General features: G+C 54.7%; 1 protein-coding gene across 8 annotated transcripts in view; it reads right to left on the minus strand.

Annotated features, from left to right (window-relative positions):
• FAM167A (family with sequence similarity 167 member A) overlaps positions 1 to 4444 on the minus strand; it is a 30474-nt gene extending 26030 nt beyond the window's left edge. For all 8 annotated transcript variants that reach the window (XM_043486859.1, XM_043486856.1, XM_043486858.1 and 5 more), the window contains exon 1: positions 3824 to 4444. The gene's annotated coding sequence lies outside the window, so the exon portion shown is untranslated. The remainder of the gene's footprint in view (positions 1 to 3823) is intronic.
• Positions 4445 to 6000: the final 1556 nt, after the last annotated feature.

Below are 6000 nucleotides of genomic sequence, written 5' to 3' on the forward strand. Positions count from 1 at the left end.
CAGAATATCACTCTAGTGTCAGCCCAGAACTGTGGGTTGCACATGTGCCCTGTTCTCTTTGGCAACTCTGGTCAGACTCCGCACGCCTCGAGAACAGAGCTATTGTCTTATGCTTCCTTGGTGAGATGTCAATGATTGATCTTAAAAAACTTCACAGACATGAGATGTTCCGTGTGGTATTGCGGGGCCAGCTGCAACCAGCTGCATTCAACAAGGGACATCCCAACCCCAGCTGGGAGCCTAGTGTAGGGTTCCCCACTCGAGAAGGGACTCTGGCAAATGCTTGAGTGTCTTTCCTACTGCTCAGCACCAGACATTTAATAATTAACACAGCAAACATTAGAAATGCATTCTCGTTGGTGAAAACAGAGGTATTCAAGATATGCTGGCCAAATGAATTTTGACTCATGAAAGGGCAGGGAGAAAGAATCTGGCAAGACCTCGAGGGAGGTATGATCAGGCCTTCTAGAGAGATAGATGACTGTGAGTTGAACCAAGCTCACAGAACAGGCCGTCTGACCTCTGCTGGACCCATTTGCAAATAAACAAGTGTTCGAAAAATGTCTAGCTGGGAGGCAGAATTCCGTCTGAGGCTTATTTTCATTCATCCTGATACTGAGGTTTGCGCTCACCTCATAGTTTTCAGTGGCTGCCATCAAACAAGTAAACAAACAACAACACAGCAGAACCTGAGCGTCTGGGCCAAACCCGTGGGTCAGTAAAGCGATGTCTCTGAGTCGACACACAGGTAAATGCTCACGGGAGCGCGGCTTTAACTTGATGATGGACAAGGATGACGAGTGCCTGAAGTGGCCTGCCCGGTCAAACATCCCGATCTAGAACCTTCCTGTGTACTCCTCACCATGTACCACCCGGCTGGCCCTTAACGGCCCAGCTCACACTCAGGCCTGGCTGGCTTCCTGGAATGAGGAAAGGCTGTTCAGCCTTCAGTGAGCCTGAGCTGTGGCTGCAGTGGAGGTCCCTGTCTGGGCCCATTATGTCCCTGGAAACCAGCTCTGAGTTGGGCCTTCCAGGTCCCAGGGGACAAGCCTGACGACAAAGCCTCTGGGAATACATAAGCAGCTCCCACATCTGAATCAGGATACCTGAGGGGCTCTCTAGCCGTCCTGGAGAGATGGCCTGGAAGAAGTGGGGCTCAGTCTGTGCCTGGGAGGAGATGAACCCCACCCCTCCCCGGGGCTGTGTGAAGGCTGCTGCCCAGGGGCCAGGAGTGAGGCGGCCCATGATGGTGGGGGGTTCACTGTCCCCCTACCCTCCTGGACGGTGTGCCCACAGGGAGAATAGCTCCTATGCTCCGCATTTCCTTCCTTAAGGAGCTTTTCATGGGCGAGTGTTGTTGTGGGTTGGGGGGGGCATGGCTGTTGGGCGGCATCGGGAGGACGAAAGATTGGTATGGGGCAGAGCACACTGCTACCTTCTCTTGACAGTTTCTCTGTCTTCCTTTCTCTTGCCTCTCCAGAGAGAAGTATGGAGGGGTAGAGGAGGGGGGCGCAGGGGAGGGGGCAGCGATGGGCTTTCCTGCACCAGGGCAGCTGTCCTAACCATGCAGAAGCTGACATTTGCAGTCTTCCTAACTCACGTTGGCAACTTGAACCCCTGGGGCAGCTTAAACTCTACAGGCTGATGACAAAGTTCCTTCTAACCACCTTGCCCACCTCCAGATCCTTCCGGGTCCACTTGCCCACTGCCCTCTGTTTGGTCCATGCACACCCCCTTGGGCTCTGCTTCAGAATTTGCCTTCCCTTTCTTTCTTCTTGCCCCGGGTCCAAATCCCAGAGTGCATGTTAAGAGTCATCCTGATTAATCCTAGAAGATTTCCATTTCGTGAGTGAGAACTCCCTTCCCGCCTAGTCAGGAAACTGAGATCAAACTGCTCCAATCATCATCCATCCTCCACCTTTGCAAACAGCTCTATGTCCCAGGCAAACAAAGAGCGACTGTTGGGGGAGGCATAGCTCCCAGAAGGTTCTGGGAATTCCAGACACTCCTGTGGGGCCAAGGGAGTTTTCCACGAGCAAAATTTACCTAGAGAGTGCCACCTGCATGCGTGAGGAGACTGACAAGCAGTTTCTTCCTCACTGGGCTGGGGCTCGGTGGATCTCTCTCAGCAATACTTAGGCACTGCCTGAATTTACTTCCCTGCCACAGTCCCTCTTGGGAAGAGGTCAAGCTGGTAGATATGGAGGTGGGACTGTTAATTTAGTGGAATCCCATGCATGTAATTAGGAGGACAAGACAGGAGCAAGAACATGAGAAGTTGGGGGTCTTCGACTGGGCAAAGAGGAAAAGGGGGTGAGGGAGGGCCCTTTTCTCTCTTGGCTTCAGGGGAGTGGGATTGAAGCCACCCAGGTGGAATGCAGAGCCTGGCTTCTCTCCTGGCTCCACAGGGCCCTTGAGATGGCCAGGGACATTCCCAGGACACAGGAGAAGCCCCGCCATGCAGCCTGCTTTTCATCTGGTTTCTTCCCTCTCTGCTCAGATGTTCAAAGCCTTCCTTTGAGACCACTGTCTTAGGAGTCAGGCATGTGGGGCTGAATCTCTCTGCTCTTTCACCAGTCCCACGAGCTGCACCAAGTTACTGAGTCTCTTGGAGACCTGTTGGTAAAATGGGGGCATAATGTCTCCTTGAAAGGCGATCGTGAGGATAAAATGGCCAGTGTGTGTGCAGGGTTCTCAAGCCATGCCCGATTGGCAAATGCACTCAGGGAAGAAGAGCTGTCCTCACTGTGCACTCTGAGTACAGCTCCTGGCTGCTTTGCCAAGCCCCTTAAAAACCCGCCAGCAGAAGCTCCCACCCCGAAGACATGGCTAGGCAGAGGCACCCTGGCCATCTCTGCTCTCCCAGGACTTTGCCCAGCTCAGCATCCCGCCAGGAGCACTGTCTCTGGGGATGGGAAAGGAAGCTGCTTTCGAACCACGCCTCCCTCAGGCACTCTAGGGATCTGGCTCATTCCACCTGGGATTCACTGGGGACCGCTGGGAGCTGGTGGAAACAATCTGGGACAGTGCAGCTGTGGGTTTGAGACGGTGGCCTACCAACCTGGAAACAACCCACCTTCCAAATCTTCTCATGAGAAACAGGGAATGAGAAACGGATACAGGCAATATGGGATTTAAAAAAAAGCAGAACAGTCAACGTGACTTGGTGCACACAGACATCCGCCTCCTGGCCACAGGCTATACAGACCTGCCCGCCTTCTCTCAGTGAGCAGGAGTCAGCCACAGGGCTACTCATTCTCCCAGGCCCTCCTGGCCGTGCAGCTCTCTCTGACCACACTGACCTCGGCCCTTCAGAGCACTCTCAGCCCCAAGTGCCCTTGGGTCACTTATGAGTTAGGGACTGCATCCTTGGGACAGGAACAGCCGCATCACTGAGCCTGAAGTAGACAGAGGGAGCCGGTGGGCTTGGAGGCGACCAGCCGGCGGGAGTAGACCTGCAGAGGCTGAGTGGGGCGCCTCCCTTTCATGTCTCAAACCTCAAATCTCCACCCAGATCTGATCCCTGGAAGAGGCCCGCTGGGATGGGAGAGATGCACCCACCGTCCCACTCCCGCTGAGGGCAGCGAGCCCCCAGGAGCGGCTGAGGTAGGACCTCACCTCCTGCGGGCGCGTGCGGGGCGTCCACTCCAGGGTGCCCTGAGGTGGGTGCTCCGGCAGTTCCCGCTGCTCCCCTCTACCGCCTGATCTGGGGACCTGCGGTGCCCCGAGAGCCCCCTCCCCTGGCGGCGCCGCAGGCCACCGACAAACCAGCTCTAGACCGGCCCCCAGACCTGGGATCATCCCCACACAGCCGCGAACCCACCTTCCCGTGCGCTCCGAGGCCCCTCCCGGGGTGTCACCAGGTCCCCGCCTTCTCCTTTCGAAGTGGGCTCCCAGCTCCTCCGCAGCCTCTGGCCCCGGCTTCGGGGCTGAGTCGGCTTCTGCCGCCCTTTCTCTCGTGCTAGGGCGAATTCTCAGCACTGTTCTTTTTTTAAGGGACTTTTTTTTTTTTTTTTTTGCGTTGCGTCAGGGCGGTTGCCTGGCGACAGCGGAGCTATTCCGCCGCGAGTCCTTTCAGCGGAGGTCCCCTCCAGCCTCTCATTCAAGCCTCTCCGCCCGGGGCTCCGGGGACCGGGACGCGCCGGGTCCTAAAGCCCTTCCAGCTTCTCGTTCCCGGCCAGGACCTCAACCCGAGCAGCCGAGAGGAGAAGCAAACCGCACGCGATGGCCCAAACCCTAGACGAAACCAAACCCAAATAGACTTTAAAAAAAGAAAGAAAGAAAAGAAACCAAGGCGGTTTTCCTCCAAGCGTGGCAACGTGGCTTTGCCACTGTCAGCAGTTTGCCTGCGTGGAGCGGGCGGGAGAACCCCTTTTCCGGCGGTGTCCGCAAACAGGGAGCCTCCACGCCACCCGCCAGCGGCTTGAATTCCAACCACCAGCAGCAAGGCCTGTATAGTGAGTGCGCAGCGCGTGCCACACCATCACAGCCCCTCGAGGGGGTCAGCTTACAGAGGAGGAAACTGAGGCTCGGAGAGGCTAAGTAGAAGCAGGTCTTCCAGATCCGTCTCCCAGCCCAGTCCGGGGATTGGGCGGCGGGCGAGGGGCGCGGGGCGCTGCCCTAGAGCTTGTGTTCCCCCCACTAACCACAGCTTGCCTCGAGGCACAGAATGCTAGGTGCCGTGCCAACCACTGGGACCACTGGAGATGGGTGCCCTTGCTCCACCAGAGCCCAGAGCTCCGGGCACCCAAGACACATACAGGACTGCAACCAGGGCTGCTCCACCCAGGCCTTTAGATCAGTCCCGACTGCAGACAGGGTACTCCCGTCCTGGGGGCAGGGTTCCTCCTCTTCCTGGGATCTCCCGCCCCAGGGCTGATTACTGGAAGTTAGCCTTACTCTCAGGGGCAGCCTGGACATGGTCAGGTTCTTCTCCTAGACTCTTGACTCTTCACTGTGGGCTCCTTCAAAGTTATCTCATCTCCCATGCTCAGGACAGTACTGGAGATGCAGGGCAAGCATCGTTATTTCCAGGGTAGATGTACACACTGGGGAGCGGGGCTGCAGAATGGCTTGACCCAAGATGACTGGCCTTTTCTGTGGGACTCAGCTCCCAAGATGCTTGAGACCCTTGTGCTGCCCTCTGGTGCCCGTGACCCTCACTGCAATTCCCCATCTGAGCCCTGTTCTGCTTCCTTTCTTCCTCTTTCACTAGGACTTCCGCTAAGGATTTTGTCAAAGGAGACACCCCACTAATGGGAGCACCTCTTCATGCAAACAGGCTGATGGTGCTAAACTTGCAAGTGTTCTTGAACCGGGGCTTTCTGGAGAGTCCCTGGCATTGACCCAACCTCTTGACTCTAGCTCTTAAATGTGAAAAGTGAAAGTCGATCTGTTGGGTCTGACTCTTTATGACCCCATGGACTGTAGCCTGCCATGCTCCTCTGTCCATGGAGTTCTCCAGGCAAGAACACTGCAGTGGGTAGCCATTCCCTCTTCTACCGGATCTTCCTGACCCAGAGATCGAACCTGAGTCTCCTACATTGCAGGCAGATTCTTTACCATCTGAGCCATCAGGGAAGACTTCATATGGATCCGGTCTTTCCACTTCTTTCCATCCCCTCTGCCACTCTCCTGGCCTGTGTCAGCTCAGCTGACTTACAGAACTGTAGCATAGGATCACATATAGCCATCCAAATAAAATTCTCAAAAAAACCCTGATGACACAGGAAAATGCTAATGATCTCACACTAAGCAAATAAGACTGGAACATCAAATGTTGAGGTAAATAAGACAGTATGAAACCTTTAATTCTAATATTTAATATTCAATTATTTTATACAGGTAGAAAAAAGATCTGGAGGAGGTATGCAAATATCAGCTGTGGTTTTTTTCTGGGTGGTGGAATAACAGAATTTTAAATTTCTTCTACAGACTTCCAATAAATTTCCATAGTGAATTGTTTTTGTAATTTGCAATATTGAAAAACACTGCTACAAG

Source organism: Cervus canadensis, chromosome 14 (assembly GCF_019320065.1).
Source record: "Cervus canadensis isolate Bull #8, Minnesota chromosome 14, ASM1932006v1, whole genome shotgun sequence".
In the NCBI taxonomy this organism is placed as follows: Eukaryota; Metazoa; Chordata; class Mammalia; order Artiodactyla; family Cervidae; genus Cervus; species Cervus canadensis.